At 41.5% G+C, this 21,004-nt stretch overlaps 1 protein-coding gene across 3 annotated transcripts in view; it reads right to left on the reverse strand.

The window, feature by feature from the left end:
* LHFPL2 (LHFPL tetraspan subfamily member 2) overlaps positions 1-21,004 on the reverse strand; it is a 145,259-nt gene that overhangs the window by 55,168 nt on the left and 69,087 nt on the right. For all 3 annotated transcript variants that reach the window (XM_019728170.3, XM_019728173.3, XM_088796581.1), the window contains one exon: positions 19,027-19,084. The gene's annotated coding sequence lies outside the window, so the exon portion shown is untranslated. The remainder of the gene's footprint in view (positions 1-19,026; positions 19,085-21,004) is intronic.

Consider the following 21,004-nt stretch of genomic DNA (forward strand, 5'->3'; position numbering starts at 1 on the left):
TCTCTGAGCAGCTCCCTGGGTGGCTCTCTTCCAGGCAGAGCGCTATTCCCTTACTTCAAGCTCCCAAGCTGTGAGCTCCAAGCCCAGGCTGCTATAGATAGCAAACTCCATGAAGGCAGGGACCCTGTCTCCCTACTCAGCATCATCTCCTCGCACAGCATCCAGTGCACAGCAGGGGACCAATAACTACCTGGTGAGTAACACCTCAGAGGGTAAAACAGAGCTCAGATCTTTGGTTTAGAATCATCAGAGACAGCACATTTTAAACACAATGTACAAAGAGCAAATCCATTCCTGGATTTATACAGTAGGGGCCAGGGCTGGCATATAAAACCTCTAAATCCGAATCGAACGTTGCGTTCTTATAGGACTACCATTTTTACAGGGAAAACATTAACCAGGAAAACCCCAGTTATGAACTTAGTCAATAGGATTGAATATGCATTATTTGTTTGAATCCTCAAGTCACGGACATGGGCAGACGCAGTGAGAATCCATAGTTTTGCTGACTACAGCAGTTTTAAAGCAACTCCTTCTGGTGAGGTCAGGCCACCTTGGTTGAGGAAGTCGGGCCAGGGGCAGAAACGGGTGCCAATAAGTCCTGGGCCATTTTCTTGCATGCGCACGCACACACACAAAATAGAACACAAAAACAAAAACACAACCAACCGAAAAGACTTTCAGTCGGCTTTTAACCACATCTTAGTCTGCTTTTCAGTAACTGGGTCAGAATCTAAACTTTTCTTTCTTGTCTTTTCTAAAAGAAAACATTCCCTTACCAAAATATGGAATTCATCTGCATTATAATCCCAAGTGGAGAGCAGACTCATTTCCTCTTGATCTGTGTTTCACTTACTCCCACTCACTCTTGTTTCTCATGGACAATGAATGGAAACACTCCCCTGTTGTAGGAATTTCAACCGCCCTCTTTGAGACAGATGTTTGGTAAACCAAGCTGTCTGCCACTGTGAGGCACTCACTCTAACTGCTGTTCGGGTCCAAAAGGTGCAGAGCTTCTGCACGTCCATCTCTGATATGACCTGGAAGATCTTAGCTATCTGTTATGTCAGATAAGTGTCTGTAACTTAGCAACTTTTTCTCCATGTCCCCTTTCACCAACACATTCTTCATCAGGAGGTCACACCTGAGGCCTTATCTCAGGAAAGTCATTGTCTTCTGCTACAGCACCCAGAGTGGGATTTCTCAGGCATGTCTCTGTAAAGATCTAGTATGGTCAAATCTTTCAATGAAATTGTTACTTTCAAGAGGTGAGCTAGGCATTTGGGAAAGAAAAGAAAATGAACTTTCATACGCCACTAGGGCTGTACTCATAAATTTCTGCTAGGCAAATGGGGCCCTTGTGGCTTGAAAGAATTATTGCTCAATACTTCCTAAGCACCCACATAAGTTCATGTTTCTCCCCGAGGGCCCGACTTGCTCCATGAGAGAAATGCACTACAAGCTTTAGTCTTGTTTCAAATTGGTATGATGCATGAAGGCAGAGCATTCAAGCCACCTGGATGTGCTGTGAAATAGTTTCTCAAACAGTTCTAGCTTTTCCAAATGCACCTATAAAAACAAAACTAAATGCCCATTAAATTCACTCTTTAGGGGACCGACTTTGCTCCAGCAGAGTCCATTGACCGCAAAGAAGCTTCAGCAGAATGTGATAGCGTCGCTCTGACAATCTGGTTATTGGGAAGAAAAAGGACGCGGTTCATGCACATTTGGAAGGGCATGAAGTAGGTCAAGAGCGGACCCTCAAAAAGAGACCCTTCCTGACCTAGTGTTTGCTAAGACCACGATACAGAGGATGAGTTAGAGAAGCTAAGGTACAATCTGAGAAAAACACACAACATTTAAAAACTTAAAACCTATGCAAAGGTTATTCCCATCTGCCTTAACAATGGGCTTCAAGAGTTCTATTTTCTACTGCTCCTATAAAACTCTGGAGTGACTGTCTGTGAGCCATTAAATCCAGGCACAGACACGCTTCCAGAGCTGCACATGCCTGCTTAGTATTATTAGTACACGCTGTCGAGGTTCAACTACTGGCTCCTTTTCTCTACATTCCTTTTTCTATCAATGAGAATCATTTACATGTAACACTAAATTTCAACTTCATATGGAGCAATCTTTGAGTGGAATAATGATACAGTTGTAACTATAAGACATTTTCTCAAACTAGGTATAGTCAGGTACTGTACTTACCCAAACCATTAGGCTACACACTTAGACACACGGACACGTACACACACACACACACACACACACACACACACACACACAAATACAATTAAAAAGAGGTTAACAGACAGAGGCAATGTAGGACATTTAAAGACAAACTCTAGAGACCTATCCCCAGCTCCATCACTTTATCAGTTGTGTCACCTTGGGTAAATTGTTCAATCTGTGAGCCTCAGTTTCCCCATGTGTGAAATGGGGATAATAATAGAACCTAGGGTTCGTAGCATGGACGATGAATCTGAGGCACAGTGCCCAGCAAATGGGAAATTCTCAATAAGTGGTCACCTTTATCATCTGCTTCTCACTAATCTCAATTCTAGGACTTGCTGGTGTTTACTTAAGAACACAATCTGGCACAGTCACCTGCACATATGACCAGAAATGGCCTCTTGTTCACCTTGCCACTCAGAGGCCACATCTGCATGTTCTGTTTATATTGACTAAGAGTTTCCTGATGACATAGTAGTTACACCGAAACATCTATTTGTTTAGTTCTTTGCTTTTTGCTGCTTCTAAATGTCTGTGGATTGATCTATGTGGATCCCAGAAATGTAATCGTTAGTTGCTCGGCTAAAGAGGTTTCTCTCTCTGTTTGTTTTTACTAGAAGTCAGTCCTTTGAACCTGCGGTTTGCAAACTTTCTTTCTGAGCATGGAACACTGTTTATCAAACAGAATCTAACAAGCAACTCCAGTTCTGTACATGAAACAGATGAAAGGAGAGCTGTGCTGATTACAAAATAAGGGGCTGACAAGGGCCACCTTGCTCCCACCACCACTATCACCCCCAGGTAGTCCCCAAAAACACCCTAGGAACCGTAGCACTCTGTGGGACATGCTCAAAAAGACGCTGATCTAAATGGCCCTTCCCATTTGGAGCTCATGGCCTATAAACACCACATGGCCTGAACTGGGGTCCCATTGGTGAGCTCCTGCTGTTCATCTCCTAGCTTCATCAGGAGCAACAACATCAGAGACCCACTAAACCACGATCCCTTGCTTACTAAACGTTCCTAACGTGGCTGTGGTCTGTGCCGATACACAGACCCTTACTTTTGTTGTTTTACTGGCTGTATCCTGAGTTACAGCAACTCCCCAAGAGAAATGCCCCAGGACCACAGTGTTTACACGGCTGTGCCCACCAGTACGTATGATGCACGATATCATTATTATTGGCTTCTGGAGGCGCCATGTTCCATTTATAGTTTTTCACACCCATTAGGCAATGCCATATAAACGAAGGTCACTCTGCTCTAGCAAAGACTCAAAAGAATTTTCAAAGAATTTTCCATGAAAATGCCATTCCCATGGTGGTACATGCACTCCTCACAGTGCTGGTCAAGTACCAGCACATATGAGATATTATAGGGACAAAAAAATTAGAGAGAAGTCCAGACGAGGGGACCCGAGTACTGAAGCAGCTGGGGAAAGTCAGCTCTTCAGAAAGCCCCGAGGGTAGGAAGCAGGCCCCTGCTCCTCTGTTTAATTGCTGCTCAGCGGAAGCATGACACAGACTTAACTGTGGGAAGGCAAGAGGTAGAGGGGGCCTTGTTCAGGGTGGTCTGAGAAAGACTAGCCAGGAGGGATGGGGCTGGAGCCAACCAACAAAAGATCCCAACCAATCGTGAGGAGAGTATTTCCTCCACAGAAAGAGCCGTTTCATCCCCAAGGGAATGGCTGGAAGACTCCCAGCCTGAGTCATTCGGAAACAGATTCTTACAAAGCGCTCCAGAGTTTCCCAGGGGAGTGATGAGGGTATGACAAAGGAAGAGACTTCATGACCAAATGGGTCTTTTCCAGCCCCAATTCCCATGATTCCTGGAACATGCTGCTTCTTCCCAACACACGGTGGCCAGCATGGCCGAAGCATAACTGTCAGGACGCTCCGGTCTGAGAATTTTAAGGACGGGGTGTAGCTATGACGCAGCTCTGCCCGAGGCCTCCCAGATGGGTACAGAGCCTCCAGTCCCAACATCCATGTCCACAGCGCCACCTGGCCTTGGGGTACTGAGAAGACAACAGGTCTGGTGTCCGGGTATGTGGCACTGCCAGGACTAGACACTCAGCTATCAGGTCTCAGGGAGAGGCATGGTCCTAAGCTGGATGTTGCCACATCTCAACAGGAGCCAGCTGAAAATGTGTCCCTTTTGACATCTGCTAATCAGATTTGCTCTTAGGAACCAGTACTAATTAAACCTGCCCTATGACGGGAACACTGGCAAGGTGTCACATCCCCACAGCTGGCCAGTGAGTAGAGCAGATGGGCCGTATCCGAAGCTGTGTCTGCTTAAATCTAATTATTAAGCCGAAAGAATGAGCCCTAAGCGACACAGGTCACCTTCCGAGATAGCTGTCAGACAGCCCTTGGCAAAATGTCACTGAGCACAGGTGGGAAGGCTACAATTTCTCCATCAGTCCCTCTCACCTTCCTGAGGAAATTTTAACACGACCCACGCTGGATCACTATGCTGTGACGAGGTACCATTTTCTGGTACTATTAATCATATGCCAAACACATTATGTTCTTGTTAACTATTCACTTGACTCAGGTTTCTGGAAATTCCCTGTCCAGAAATTTAGATTCAAGCCAGAAGAGACTCATACAAAGTCTCTGATTAGATAAACCACCATATTTTTTGTCTTACTTCAAAATTTTTGTGGGGTGCTACTGCTTGTGTTAGTATATCAATTAACTATTGTCGTGTAATAAAGCTCCTCAAAATTTAGTGGCTTAAAACAATGATTCACTGTTTCTCTCCACTCTATGGGTTTTGGTTGGCTGAGAGCTCCTCTGCCGCTTTTGCCTGGGCTCAGGCACCCGCTGCTCCCAGTTGGGTCAGCTGTGCTGGAAGGCTAGCGAAGGCTTTATTCGCATGCCTGGCAGTTAATGCTGCTTACTGATGGGGGCACCGCGGCTCTCCTCCATGGGCTTCTCCTCCCCCTGCAGGCTAGACCAGCTTCCTTCACTGGAGATCTCAGGGCAGTTCCAACAGGGCAAAAGCAGAAGCTGACAGACCTCTTGAGGTCTAGGCTCTGGAACTCACAGATAGATACTTGTGCTGTATCTATCATTCTAAGCAAGTCACAAGACCAACCCAGATTTCAAGAGGTAGGAAAATAACACTCCAGTGCTGGATGGGAAGAGTTACGAGGATGTGTGACCATTTTAAGTCTATCACGTGCCAGCATCTCTCCAATGGTGTCAGAATTACGAGTTCTGGGAGATGGTCGTAGGTACTCCCGGATCAAAGGGGTTCCAGGACAAATACCTAACCCTGTATCCCACCCTTGAATAGCCACTATACACATTAGCATGTTAAAGACTCAGAGAAGTCCTGCAATAAGAACAAAGCTTGTTTAACTTTGTTTATGGTGAACAAGTTTATGGAAGACCATTTTCCTGTAACACCATTTTGGAAAGCTTGGTCATGAACGCTGGATTTTTGGAATAGTTCTAACATACTTGGTCTTGATATCTTATGAAATGTCCCAGAAATGTCCATATATTTTCAAAATATCTCTTACTACATGGAAGTAACGCACATTACTATGAGTCCTGAGTTGGGTTTATAAAACCAAATATCACCAGAGTTATCTCTCGGATAATTAGACATGAAAAAATTTCCACCCAAAATCATCTTAATTAGCCCTAGAAGACTTTCCTAAAAGTTGTATGCACAAAGGTTTGGAGTCTTTTTCTTCAGGTATAATTCTTGAGCATTGACATTGGTCTTGATTCCTACAGAATGCACATTAAGATTCACTCTGACTAAATGTCACAAGTTTAAAATTCAGTGAAAATAACAACCAATAGCAGAGCAGGCGGCCAAAGGCTATTCTTGCACAAGGGGCTGGTAAACCACTAAAGAACTCTACTTACCTTCCCATACATCTGTACCCTCCTATCCAATTTTCTGCTCAATCAGAAAGAAAAAGCTCCTCCATCCTCAAAAGTAGGTCCTCTACTGGCAGCTTTCGATAGCTATACTATGGAAAAAACTGATCTAATGCTCTGGTGGAAGCATAACGGTCCCAACTGTGTATGAGTATAGATTCCTGTGGGCTGGGCCAAGTCAAAGCAAGGTTCAGGGCTGTCACAATGAGCGCACTCACGAGACCAGCAACAGCAAGATCAGTCTCCTCAAGTTCAAGGACCAGACCCACATCACAGTCCTGCATGTGGAGAAAGTGCCAGTCACAGGGAAAACATGCTGAAGTATTGGATGCTAAATACGAAACTAAAAAAATATCCTATTTACTTTCGTTTTTTTCTCTTGTATTGGGCAGAGTGACCAACAAGGGGTAGACAGGAGGATGTATGCGTCTGGCTGCTGGAACAGTTTCTTAGACTATTCTTACATTCATTTCACTAAAGGACAGCAAGTCACCCAAAGATACACAGAAGTCATGGGCCAATTTACTAAATCAGACTCAAGATATCCTAACACTTCTCTCTTTGGCCTCAAATAGTTTTAAGTCTTTATCTTATGCTGTGAAGTCATCAGGGAAACATCTCTTGGAAGCCTGAAGGCTTCAGGCTTCAAAGATGGAATAAAAGTGAACCTAAGAGGAATGGGGAATTCCATGGGAAAAACACTCCATGAGTGATAAAAGAGGAAGCAGAAATTCCTAAGGGAGAAAGAATCTTGAGTACACTGGTCAGTCTCAGAAATAAACAAGGTGACTGCTTGGAGGCGTTCTACAGCAAAGCCATTTGGAGAGCCTTTCTGAGAGTGGATGAACTACGCACAATTTTGAATGTAAGCAGCAAGTCAGTCAGTCCCAGGTTTGGAGACGTAGTAATTGGACCAACCCCCTTGCGGTTCCTAGAGACATGTCTGGGGGCTGCTTTCCGCTCCTGCTCCTAATTCACCCTGAGAAATGGTCCTGCACCTGGACACCACACTGAGTTTTCCTTCCCTCTACCAAGGCAGCTACTCCACCAGAAACAAAAGACGAACACAAAAACTAAAGGGATTTAGCTGCTTAATTGAAAATGGTGGAAAAGCGGATGCCAACTTATTACTTTGTTCCCCTTCTCAGTGCAGGTACTGAAGGACTGTAAGAGCAGATGTGCCCCTGAAGCCTGGCCAAAAGCACCAACACACTAATGACACAAGAAGTGCAGAGAAGGGAAGGAATCAGGAAAAAGTAAGCACAGCCAATTCTAGATACCCTGTTTCCCCAAAAACAAGACCTAGCCGGACAATCAGCTCTAATGCATCTTTTGGAGCAAAAATTAATATAAGACCCTATTATATTATATTATATTATATTATATTATATTATACCCAATCTTATATTAATTTTTGCTCCAAAAGACGCATTAGAGGCTGGTTGTCCGGCTACATCTTATTTTCGGGGAAACACGCTACTACTAAATATGGCTAGGTATTTCCTGAAATGTAAAACACTTTGGGCTTGTTGGAGTGATAGAAAATACATGGCAAATAGAGGATAAGTAATATACTTTATATATGATACTGACCACCTGCCTGAAGCATGTCCAGTTCCTCTTCAGCAAGGCATCCACAGGCCATACAGGATGACTAATCAGCCACCTAGCACAAAATGTTGGTTTCACTACCCAAACGCTGCATCTATGGGATATTGAACCCCACATAGGTTTCACATAGCTCCATTTATCATCCTGTACCTCAGTTGTTTCCACAATGGCAGGATGTTTGATGGGAAGTTGGACATGAGCCAAAAGAAATGGTTTGACCACAAATGGTATCCACCTTTTGACATCAGTGTGGGAGGGATGGTAAAGGCAGAGGCAAGGCCCTCAAGACTTTCACAAGCTGCCTTTACAACCTCACTACACCTTGTATTTCAGTCACACCAAACCACTCCTGCCTCCTGACCACCCTCGGCATTTTCAGGGCCTCTTGCCTCTGCCTGGACTACGATTCTCCTCTTTCAGCCCGTAGTGAAACCTAGTACTCTTTAAGGCCCAACTCAAATGTCACAGCTCTGGGATGTCTTCCCCAGTGGCAGAATTAATTGTTCCTCATCTGTCTCCAGTATAATCAGTTTCTCAGTGGCAGTGACTTCTCTGCTAGTCTCTCATGGCTGAGTTGGAGTCTCTTTAAAGACAGGGACACTCTCCTACTCTTTGCTGCCAGCATCTCACAATAAGTCTGAATGATTAGATCTCTCACAGCTTCAAGATCTTATTCCCTCATCCCCTAAATGACACCAATAGCACAGTCAATAAGATATTAGGATACGTTTTTCCATGTTAAGATATGTCATCAAGACTGCTGTATGAGTATAACAGAAAGGAATAACAAATATATATAGCAGAGAAGGATTCTTTTTAAAGTCCACTAACAGCACTGGATTCTACCTTCTTTCCTTCCCCAGGAATTTCCCGAAGTAATGAAGGTGGCTCTGTTCAGATTTGGCTGGCCACAGATTTCCGTCAGATTTTTGTTTTCTTCTAGATCTGAGTGCATGGAAAAAATATCGTAATTTCCTTGTGGGCCTAGTTATAAATTCTATAGCCTGATTAGCACTGAGGAAACCTCAACCCTATAAGGAGCCTGACAATCCCGTTGTTCCATTTGTTACTTGAATGGCTCATCAGCATTTCTAATTGGGGCACAATATGTCATTTCAAGAACAGCATCTAGATACCTGCCAGAGATTCTCCCCACATCTTCCCTTCCCCATTTCAGGATAAGTGGTATCAAACTATCAAAGCCTTTTAAAGTCACCCTGACATCTATCGGGCACTGATATAATGTAAGTACATTCTACTCACAATCTCTGCACGTGCTTTGTATCTGACCATCTGAGGTACACTGCTCAAGTTAACTTGTCTGTAAGTGTTAAAAAAGATGAAGCACTCAGCAGGCACTGCTGCTACCCACTCGTACCCCCTCAACTCCCCATTCCCACACAGGCTTACAGTGAGCACCCAAGACTACACCAGAAGGACCTCCACTGGAAGGAGACTTCACAAGCTAACTTCAGAGCAGCCATCAGTCAACGACAGATGTAAGTTGGAGAGACACAGCCCAGCTTGCTGGTCCCTCAGAAGGGATGATTCTGAAGGCTGTTGCCTAGAATTCACCAGGGATTGAGTAACCTGCTGAAGTGCACCCCTTTGTTGGCTTTCTTCTCCTCCCTATTTCACATCTCTATTCCCTTAACAATGCTTTCCAGGATCACCTCCCAAATAACCCACTTGTGCTTGAATCCTTGTCACAGGATCTGGTTTTGGGGAACCCAACCGAAGAAAAGTACCAACACTGAAGCAACTTGATACCAATAAGGGAAAGCAGACCCATGGGGACACCTATATTCAGGTGTAGTAAATATTCATAGTAAATAAAACACGGTCATGGCATATTCATGCTGAAGAACTTTTCTGTGTCACGGTCATAATGAGCCTGACACATTCAGGAAGCGAACTGAGCTGTCTTAAATCTCTGGGAGTTAGTGTGTTATATGTGTTCTAAAAACGGATTGGATTTCACTGGCTGTTTCCAACTTCCATGGTATTAAATTTCTTTTTATTCTTCCCAGCACCATATTTCCAATAACCCCTGAAAAAACATACCCCTGGGGAAGGATATTTTGCTATCTTAATAAAGTCTTTCAATCCTTAGGAGACAACTCACCATATTTTCATTCTCAAAAATATTAATTTTACTCCCTCAAAGAATCTTATGAAAATATTTGTATTTCTTGCCTGAGTTCCCTGGGAGGTGAAGTTGAAAAGCTAGCTAATAAAAGATAATTCCAATATTACAAAAAACAATACATATTGCAATATGGAAATAATTAAGACCCAAAGAAAAAAATATCAAGCCCTCAACTCAAAAGCCTTTTAACTAGAAAGTAACATTTAGGGACTCTCATTTGACTAATACGCATTAGACATTATTCAGGTGTACTTTGCTTTAAACCAACCAAGTAGGTGAAGAATTCAAGTTTCTACAAAAGGTAAATTAATGGATAAGGATTCACGTCACACAAAGAATTCATAAATATGCCAATAAAATACAATGCCCTGCAAAAATATCGATTTCAATTTATTTTAGAGAAAATTGATTTATTTTTTTAAGACCATATCTAATTGGGAAAACATTCATTCATTCATTCATTCATTCATTCATTCATTCATTCATTCAGAAAGTGAAGCCTGGACTAATGAAGGAGGAACAGGGATGCAGATCAAGGGATATAAAGGAGGTAGAACTGACAGGACTTCATATAAATCATGGGATGTGGGCATTGAGGGAAAGAGGGATTTCAAGATGCTGCCCCATGTGTCGGGTTTGGTAGATGGAGTAGAGGTCTTTTTTTTACTAGGAGAAAATCTAGGCCACAGGGTAAGTTAGGGAAGAGGAATAGGTTGATTTGGGGGCGCATTACATTAGAAGTGCCAGTGAGACACCAGGGAAAGATCCCCCAATGGACAGCTGAGTCTGCAGCCTGGAAGTGAGGGTTGGTCTAGGGAGGTGTGGCTTGTGGGTGGCTGCTGAAGTCATAGAGTGGCCTAGATAATTTGGAGAATGCAAGGAGACGAAGGAGAGGAGGAGGGTCAAGGATCACCTGAAAACAATGATTAGGGAGCAGGAAAGAAAAGTCAGCCAAGTAGTCTGAGAAGAAACATTAGGAGAAGAAAAGCACGTAAGAATCACGTCATGGAGTCACAGCATTTTATTATGAGCGACACGTTGTGCTTATTAGTAGTATTCTGTGAACAGGAGTTATACCCTATCTGCCCTGGATGGGAAGAGGGGAAATAGAAGTACCAGAGCAGGATGCAGGGTGAGGACAGGGTTGCCCACAAGGTCTGGGTGAGGTAAGACAAGTGTGCTCACTGGGCAGAGCTCACTTTTCAGATTTTGACAGTCACAACCAAGAAGTTACATTAAAACTTCCAAGTATGTTCTCTTTGATACTTCCACACCTGATTTCCCCTTCAAATATAGGACAATTTTGCACGCAATTAACTACTACTGAGAAGACAGTATGTGCAAAAGTATGCATCCCAATAAACCTTTCTAGGAAAATGGGAAAAGATCATAAATGTCACAACTGCCATAAATGACAATTTCACCTGAAAAGATGAACATGAACAATCACAAAAGAGAAAACACAAATGGCTATTCTATTTATGAAAAACATTCAATTCCATTAGTAACAAAAACAATAAAAATTAATAAGATGTCATTCTCACTTCCCAAACTGGCAAAGATTTAAGGATCTGATGATTCTTAGGGTGTGATAAAACACTCTCTCATCCTGTCAATGGGAGCCCAACTTCCCTGAACATAGAGCATTTTAAAAACTGAATAGATTTTGTGAATCTGGGTGGTGAACACAGAATGTGATATATAGATGATGTAATACAGAATTGTACACCTGAAACCTATGTAACTTTACTAACCATCGTCACCCGAATAAACTTTAATATAAAAAAACTGAATAGATGTTTATAAAAGAATATTTAGAGTTTATATTTAACGGTTTAAAGAAATCAGAAAACAACTCTAATGTCAAAAATAGAAGTTTAAATTGATTTAAACATACGTACTTCTATACTGTATTTCCCCGAAAATAAGACCTAACCAGAAAATAAGCCATAGCATGATTTTTCAGGATGCTCGTAATAAGCATCCTGAAAAAATAAGCCCCAGTTAAGATCGTCAGCCAGACGGACGCATTTAGTATGTCCATTGCAACACACGACAGATGTACTGAATTATAAAATAATAATATTAATATATAATTAAATATAAATAAATATTATTGACATTAATACTTATACAATATAAATTATAATTAAGTATTTGTAAATACCCAAGGGGCGCCTTTGGACGAGAGATAAATGCCCATGTAAACAGATGAACTCGAGACTTATTGCCAAATAATCAACCCGAGTACAGACACAAAGCACGAATAACATGCGCACTTGGTAACAACGGACGTGGTTGTGTCTCATATGAATCTTCATAATTCAATACGTCGTGTGTTGTAACAGACATACTTAATGCACTCATGTGAAATAAAGAAACATTTTCTGAATTTTGGTGCCTGCAATTTTTCGTCGCTTTTGTGTGGACCATCATTCTTAACTGTCATCAATTTTGTTGCCACTCCTGTCTCGTAAGTCTTCAATTAACACTTGATTTAATGGTAGATATAAAGGGAATAATATTTTGACCCCCAGACAAGATGAGTGCAGAAAGAAAGGGCTATTCCATCGAGTACAAGAAAGAAATCGTGGAGGACTCCTAGGGCAAGAATCTTACAGCTTTCTGCAAAGAGAAGAAGTTGGATCTCCAAATGGTCCGAAAATGGCGAGCAGAGTACAATAACCTCAGTCAACAGATGGATGAGGGAAATGCTAAGAAGCACAAGTGTGGATCGGGTGGGCAACCATTATTTCCTGAGCTGGAAGACATCACCTGTGAATGAATTGCCGACAGGAGAGCAAAGCCGTTGGTTGTGCGCAGAGCTGATATTCAAACATTTACCCTTGCAATGGCACCACAGTTAGAAATCTCCCCAGAAGAATTCAAAGCATCACAACACTGGCCGGAAGGCTTCCTTCAGCGATATGAACTGTCTCTAAGATCGACAACACTGTTCAAGCTGGAAGATCCTGAAGTTATTGAACGTGCACTTGCATTCAAGTCCTTTGTTGATGGCATCGACTTTTCTAAATACCAACTCTCCAACATGATTGCTGTGGATGAAACTGCAGTGTTTATGGGCCAAGGATCTCAAACGACAATTGATCAGAGGGGTGCCTCATCAATCTACATTCCCTCCACTGGTTATGAAAGTGGACGTGTTACCTGTATTTTAGCATTCGTCTGGATGGAAAGAAAGCCCCACCTCTAATCATCACTAAGGGCAAGAAAGATAAGGTTGAAGGTGTTTTAGGCATTTATGTTCTTGAAGCCGAAAAAGCCTGGTGCACACAAGCGGTTATAAGGAAGGGTCGATTTAATGCTGCCACTTGTTTTGTGAGGTGGCCAAAGAGGTCTGCTAGTCTGGGATTCAGCCAGCTCTCACCGCACTAAAGACATGAAGAATTTCCTTGCAGAGAGAAGAATAGATCAAATAATGATTCCCGCAGGAATGACTGTCTATCTCCAGACTCTTGATATTGCAATAAACAAGCCATTCAAGGACCATTTGCGCACAGAAATCAATGACTACATTGAAAATAGAATGGAGAGAAATCAGCGTGGAAACTGTGAAGCCTAGCCTGCAAGAGGTCGTGACTTGGGCAAAGAATTCATGGGATAAAATCACTGACAGCTGTGTTGCCAATGCACTATGAGCAGGCTGCATTGGCAAGAAGTGCTCATTGAAGGAGAGCTCTATTGCTGGACACGAGAGATTGGGACCAATGGTTCTACAGGAAATGGAGTCACAAGAAATTCAAGCTGAATTAGGGGTTTGGAGTGTTATGACGATGTTCCAGAAGAAGATGACATGACTGTATTTGAATAAATGGAGATTTTTATACATGAATAAATGAATAAATGTACATTGTTGTACATGAAAAAATAAGATATCTCCTGAAAGTAAACCCTAATGCATCCTTTGGAGCAAAAATTAATATAAGACCCAGTCATATTTTCAGGGAAATACGGTACCATAAAAAGGAATATTCAACCACTGAAATGCTTTTTTCAACAAAGAACTTTTAATGACATGGAGAAATGTTTATGACATAATATCAAACAAAAAAGTTACTGAATATAAAGTTGTATACAGAGTAAGCACTCAATTATGTGAAGAAAAGAGATACTCTTAGGAACTTGGTCACTAGACTGGCAGTGGTGACCCCTACGGGAACTGATATTTTTTCCCTGCATGTTTATACTTGTCTGTATGAATATGGATTATACTTGATAACTGGGAGAAAATTACATATAAACATCTCAACGGTTCTAGTCCAGCCTTAATAGTAAGCACTTAAGGGCTGTTGCTTGGCTGTAAGAGGACACCATGTGTTCAAGGGCACTAGGAAAGACTGAGGTGTGACGTCTGGGCAGGTGAAAAACCATCTTTGCTTTGAGATATGCAGATATAAATATGCAAACATAAAACACAGACTAGCACAGCAGCTAAAGAAAAGTGTAACTCCTGGGGGTTTGTCCCAGTGGCTTTCTCTGCAACTACCCTCTTACCAAAATGTCTCACCGTTTCTAAGATAGACTTAAATGTACCTGATGTGGGGTGTAAATGGCCAATAAACTAGCTACCCTGACCTTCAATAATGATGAGGAGTCAATGAAAGCAGCTGACCACCACCCTAGGCTGTCTGTCTTTCCAATCCACAGCCGCTCTGTGAACACTAGGAGGGAAGGGAAGTGGATTGAACTTCAACTGAATCAGGGATGCAGTTTGAAAATGAAGCAGGAAGAGAGAAATACGGTGGTGAAGCAACAAGAGAGGAACCAGCCCTTTCAGATTAGTTCCACTAAATTGCTAAAGTGGATTTTCAGTCATATTTGCCTTCATTACATGAAAAGGAAGACCTAAGCTGTGAGTTAACGACAGGAAGTGTCCATTTCCTAACACAACTTGGCTGTGTATATAAAATAATTTGGATTAAAATCAGGTACATTTCCAAGTCCATCTGAGCTTGCCAATTAGCTTTAGGAGTTTTTCACAGGCTGTTCTGGGTTGGAGACATAAGGTACAGAGATTGGGGACCAACCCTATCTTTACAGGTTGCCTGGCACCCTAGCCCTATTATACATGGTGACGGGCAACTAGTGGTTGCCCCCACTGTGAGAGCACAACAGAGGGAAAAGATTACACAAACTTTAGTTTGGTTATGAATTAATCCAAAAGGGAAGGTAGATTAAATCAATATTTAATTCAGAAGAAGTCCGTTTTTGTTAGGAAGTCATGATGAAGTTTCAAAGAGCAGATAGGGTGTTTGTGGGGGCAGGATCTCGGAACTTCAGAGCTACACTACCGCCTTCTTTGGTGGTAAGCAGGGATTGCCACGGTTTGGCATGGGAAATGATTTAAGAAAAAAAGGATACCAAATAAAGGCGTACACAGCTACTGTTCCCCTATATTAATAAGTTTCATATAAAAGCATAAGTATACTTTACAATGACAGTAAGGGAGATACCACTATACCATCCCAGTGTATATGCATTCAGCTGAGGTCAGTTCATCTCCTTTGTTTCAAGGGGCAATTTAAAAAGTGGATTAAAATAAAAAAGCTTTCTATGTAAGGATCATGGGCATTACTTTGTGTACAAGGAATGACAAGAGAAGTACCAACTAATATTCCAAATCTCCCTGCTGGAGGATTTGCGTATAGCCTTTTTGATAGACGAGCATTTGATCAAAACACAACGGTTACTGATGTGAGATCCAGAACATCCTTGTGGGTTAATCCCACCGAACGGAGGACCAGAATTCCTTGTGGAATCATCCGTCAGACAGAGGACCGGAATTCACATTGGAAAGAGTTCCTTTCCAACTAGGGGAGCATGCATTCTTCTTAAACCCCAGCTTCACCTCCTCTCCCCAAAAGATTTTTCCTCCTTCTCAAGAGAACAAAGACCACCACATGAGAATTCTCTAAACATCTATTCCTGTACTTTAAGCTTACCTAAGGCGATCCCACCTTTCCTCTAGCCACAGAGGTACCCCAAATCATGTCCAAAGCTAACCCCATGGGCACCTGCCCCCAGGACTGTGCTTCACCAGTTGGCTGGAGCCATGCACACGCTATCCTCCCAGGCTTCCCTCTCAGCCCTCATCGCTTCTTGCCAGTGACACCTTCCTTCCTAGTCTCCTGGCCTCTGCTCAATCAGCCACCCATGGTGCCTTCTTACTATTGAACTTCACTCCTCTGCTTAAAAAAGCCTTCATGGCTTCCCAAATCATAAATGGGTCATACACACAAAACTCCTCTACAAATTGGAAGTCATACTTTAGGCCCGCATTCACTCCTCCATTTGCCTGTTTACCAGACACACACCATGTATCAGGCACTATGCTGGGCAGCCTGTAAGGTGCCTGAAGTAGAGTTCTCTTCAGAGAGTGTTACAGAACCAGCTCTACAGTCTAACCATCATTTATCCTCCATCCATTCAACCAATATCCACTGAGCACCTACTACGCATCAGATACTGTACTGAGCAACAAGGATATAATGAAAGACTCAGGCTAGCCTTCAGGAAGTTTACAGTCTACCAGGGAAAGCAACTTTTTATAGAAAGAGAACACCCCTACTGGGGAGAATCCTCGGGACTCTTCTGTCAGACAGGCACAGGTCTAGCCAGAACATCTCATCAGAAAGAAGACAAGCTGTCTACATGCAAGTAACAAAAGCAGAAAAAAAAATGCATTCATTTTAAGTCCTTAATATATTTAATGACTTTGATTTGCTTTCTTAAAATCTTAAAAATCACTCTCTTATTTCCATTTTATCAGTTTCCTATCCAGAGACTACATATTTGGTCCAAGACTGTTATAGCCTCTCTTAATTGGAGAACGGAAGCACTTAATCAGAGAGGGTGTATCAGCAGGTGTCACCTTGCCACTTTACCAGTGAGGCGCAGAGATGCCTGGCAGAGCAGTTTCTCCACCCCATGTCTGGCGCTCTTTCCAGGATCCCCTGTTTTGGGGAGCCAGGCAGTGAGTACGTGTTGTTTACCACATGCGTTGCCATCTTTGCCTCGTTCGATCTTCCAAACCACTTTGGGAGGAAGAGGTATCCACACGTAAAGAGATGGGGATTCCATCAGGTAACGAAACGTGTCTAAGGTCACTCAACCAACTCACATCATAGGATATGTCCAGCAGAGGTGGGGCCTCAGCCTAGGACCACCTGACACCGAGGCTCTCTCCAAACCGCGATGACTCTCTTTGCTCCAGAGAAACCTTGCACCAAGTTCATATAATGTGAGTGACTATATAACAGAAAGTTGGGTTGGATTTCCCCATAATTCAGATACTGTTAATTCAGAATGACCTTATGTCTGCCTGACTTGCTCAAGTTTTATTGTATTTGAATGGGATGAATTCACAATTAAAAAAAAATAAATAAAACGACACCAAGAAAGCTGTTTTTTTCGGGTTAAATCTTCAGAGAGGGGGGCTTCGTGGTGAACATGACACAGCTCCTGCACTCACTGGCAGAACAGGATTGGCTTTTCCCCAGAGCTGGATAAACAGGCCAGCCTGGCAGCGATCCAGGGTGACAACTCACCACGGAGGACTGAATCTTCATTGTCATACATCGGAAATATGGAGCCACTTAACTCAGGGGTGAACATGCAACTCCTTACATAAGGGGCAAGATGGTAATCGGCCCTGTCTCCACTCAAGCAGACAGTGCCTCTGAGCAGAAATAAACACACGCCTCACCAGCACCGACCTGTCTCTACTGAGGCTATTGTCCCTCGCAGAACTCACTGGATGAGTAAAAAGCAGGCCTCACTACCAGCACCAATGTCATCTGGCTGACAGGTACCTGAAATTCTGGATCTGAACAACGCATGGCACAGTGCTATTATTAGCTGAATTTTAAACTGGTTTATGAACACCTGGTTCAGAAAATCACATGTAATAAATCCCTATTTTTAACAAACAGGAAAAGGTATATCTTTATTCATAGTCTTTATGAATAGAGAATTAGATTCTAGAGAATTAGATTCACTCACCCTCACTAAATGTATATGGAGCAGATATTTAAAGATTATTCGTTTGATAAGGTGCCAATGATTAGCCTTCTAAGTCAGGATACTCACTGTCTCGGGTCAGCCCTGGCTTTCCCATGAGAAAGAACTTTGCTCAAATAATTTCATAACTCACAAATGTTTACAGTTCCCATGAAAAAAACAAAACAAAAACACCAAGTTTCCTAATCAAACCCAAGCAGTCGTTGTTAGAACAATCTAATAACATTTCAGACATCAATAGTTCAACTGATGATAGAAGAGCAATTTTTCCTTCTCTAGAATCTGTAAGCTAAAAAGATCACCTTTCCACAAATGAGATGATGTCTGTGAAACTACTCTGCGAATCTCCTGCACACGGCAGAGACTCCCTTGGCCTGAGCTGCATAACCTCAAGTTCATAGCAGGGACACCACAGGACCAGGGGGAACAGGCCTCGCTCTCCCTTTTGAGGAGCAGAGCTGGATCAAAGACTTTGGGGACAATTATTTAACTTTCAACTTCCTTGATTTTCTTGAATGCATACTCAACCCCTATTATTGTTACTAAGATTTTCCAAAAGTGACCTTTATAAATTAAAATCCACAGAGTTAATCATAAATCACCTATTAGTCAACTGTTTTCAACTTTTACTTAGGCAATTATTTCCTCAACTTGAGCTGTCACTGAGTAATAAAACGGTAATTTGAATTGGCTATCTCTACTTCCCCTTCCAGAGAGAAATGATAACAAACAGTGAAACGGTCCACGAGAAGCTCCAAAGGAAAGATGACAAAGTCAGCGAAGCCCATTATAAAGAGCTCTGAAACTTGTTTATATGAATGGTAACAGGACAAATCTTTTCAGAATTAAAGCATGGAAATTATAGCCTTCAATTTAATACCATTTATAAAACTTTACAGCATCTTTTACAACATTCGTGTATGCTCTTTACGTGGTATTTCAATCCCCCCCAAAAAAACCTAGTGTTTACTATTCAGGGCCCAAAAGTGTGAAATACTGCGCCTCTTTCAAGGAAGTTGCTACCCACCTGAAAAATTTTCCCAAAGAAATCACTGACAATAAGGGTATCTGATTTCATTTACTTACCTACTGTATCTGCAGGAATGCTAGGAAGTCTCAATGAACAGCTTCAGAAAAAGGTCACCTGGAGGAACAAATTGAACAAAATGTTAATTAAAAACGCATACACACACACACACAAAGACGACTCACCATGCAGTTTTACATCTCATTAAAATATGTGATATTTCAAATATTGGTTTCCAAGCAGCATACAGTTCAACCCGCATTAGAACATAGCCACCAGGAACACCAATGCACCAACACAGGGTCCAAACCACCGAAGAACCAGAAAAAACAAAGGGCAATGGGGAAGGTGCAGAACATGCCCCTTCTGATGTCCCCTTGTTTCCCGTCACTTGAACATACAACTTGTGTCATTGCGGGCACTTTATAAACAACCATAAAAGCTCGAATAATCCAGAAACAAATTAAGGAATGAAATACGAAATTGTAAATGTGGAAACTATCCTGGCAACACTTTATATCCTTTTCAGTTACTATGTGAACTTTTTTTACAGCTTAATTCACAAGGACGTCAAAGATTGGTGAAATGAAAACATGGTCATTAAAACTCTAACAGAGTAAACAGAGGAATTAAGAAGTACGACTTTGGGATGGTAGATGAGGGTAAAAGGGATCAAATATATGGTGATGGAAGGAGAACTGACTCTGGGTGGTGAACACACAATGTGATATATAGATGATGTAATACAGAATTGTACACTTGAAACCTATGTAACTTGACTAACAATTGTCACCCCAATAAACTTTAATTAAAAAAAAACATTGTGTTGCCAATTTAATTTTGAACATTATGGAAAGGCACAAAAAAATACCTATAATCCCAGAGTTTACATTTAGGATGTAAAATTCTGATGCATTAAATCAATGGATTATCGATCATGTGCTGAAAAAAGAATTTTATAAGATCAATGTATTAGATTGAATGAAAAACCAAATAAATTCCTGTTTTAAGCCTGAAAACAAACAAACAAACACAAAAAAGTAAGACTATTTGGTGTTCTCAAATTCTTCAGGAACCTTAGAAAATTATAAGCCTATTAGTACATTAACAAAACAGATAATCCCACACTGTCTGTTCAGCAGTACTTGGAAATATTTAACAGAAATGGAACAAATTTCTAATATATTACCCTTTGTTGGAAATCTATTGTGCACCCAGCACTGTGTGGCATCAGATTATAACCTTTCCAGGCAGCGTGGCCACTGATATACTCATAAGGTCCTTTGTTATAACAGCTCATGGGAGTTATGGTTTTTTTTAAAAATGGCTCTTTATTAGTCAATTACTAGTTAAATACCACACATTTCCCCAATTTTATTTTACCCCTTTAGGGAATGTCACAGGAAGTCATGATCAGTATTTTTATCTGGCAATGGTTTCTGTGAAATAAACCACTAGGATTATTATGAATAGGTCTGTTATAAATGGAGTTCTTGACCAACATTTCACTACCTCTAGAAATTAAATGGGTCACAAAAATACTTGAATTAGCACGGTTCAATATCAAAGATAACATTTTAAAAATCTCTTTTATTGCATACAACACAAGCAAAGCTCTGAATAGGTTAAGACAATCTCAAGACCCTAACAATAACAGAGAAGGCTGGATCGAATGCTGATTCCCCCATAAAGCTTTCCAAACTCACACTACTGGTTAAATGCACTTCTTAGAATACATAAATTTTGCCTAAACTCTGAAGGAAAAAGGCATTTGGGAATAAGTTTTCAGTATCATGATTAAGCTTTATTGACAACAAATTCATATCTTGTGAAACTGCCAAAGTGATGCCAAAAAGATAAAACATGCCAATTCTGTTATTGGGTTTGGTCAGTAAATAGGGTATTACAGTTATTTTTATTTTAAAAAGTGCTATTTCAAAAAAATATATAGTAGACTAAAAATATACTAAGACATAGAGGCCTCAAACGTTCACAAAAAAATTTGCATTAGGCATTGACTATCAAGCATTGTTCTGG

Source organism: Rhinolophus sinicus, chromosome 3 (genome assembly GCF_057876585.1).
Source record: "Rhinolophus sinicus isolate RSI-liver-muscle chromosome 3, RSI-T2T, whole genome shotgun sequence".
Taxonomy (NCBI): Eukaryota; Metazoa; Chordata; class Mammalia; order Chiroptera; family Rhinolophidae; genus Rhinolophus; species Rhinolophus sinicus.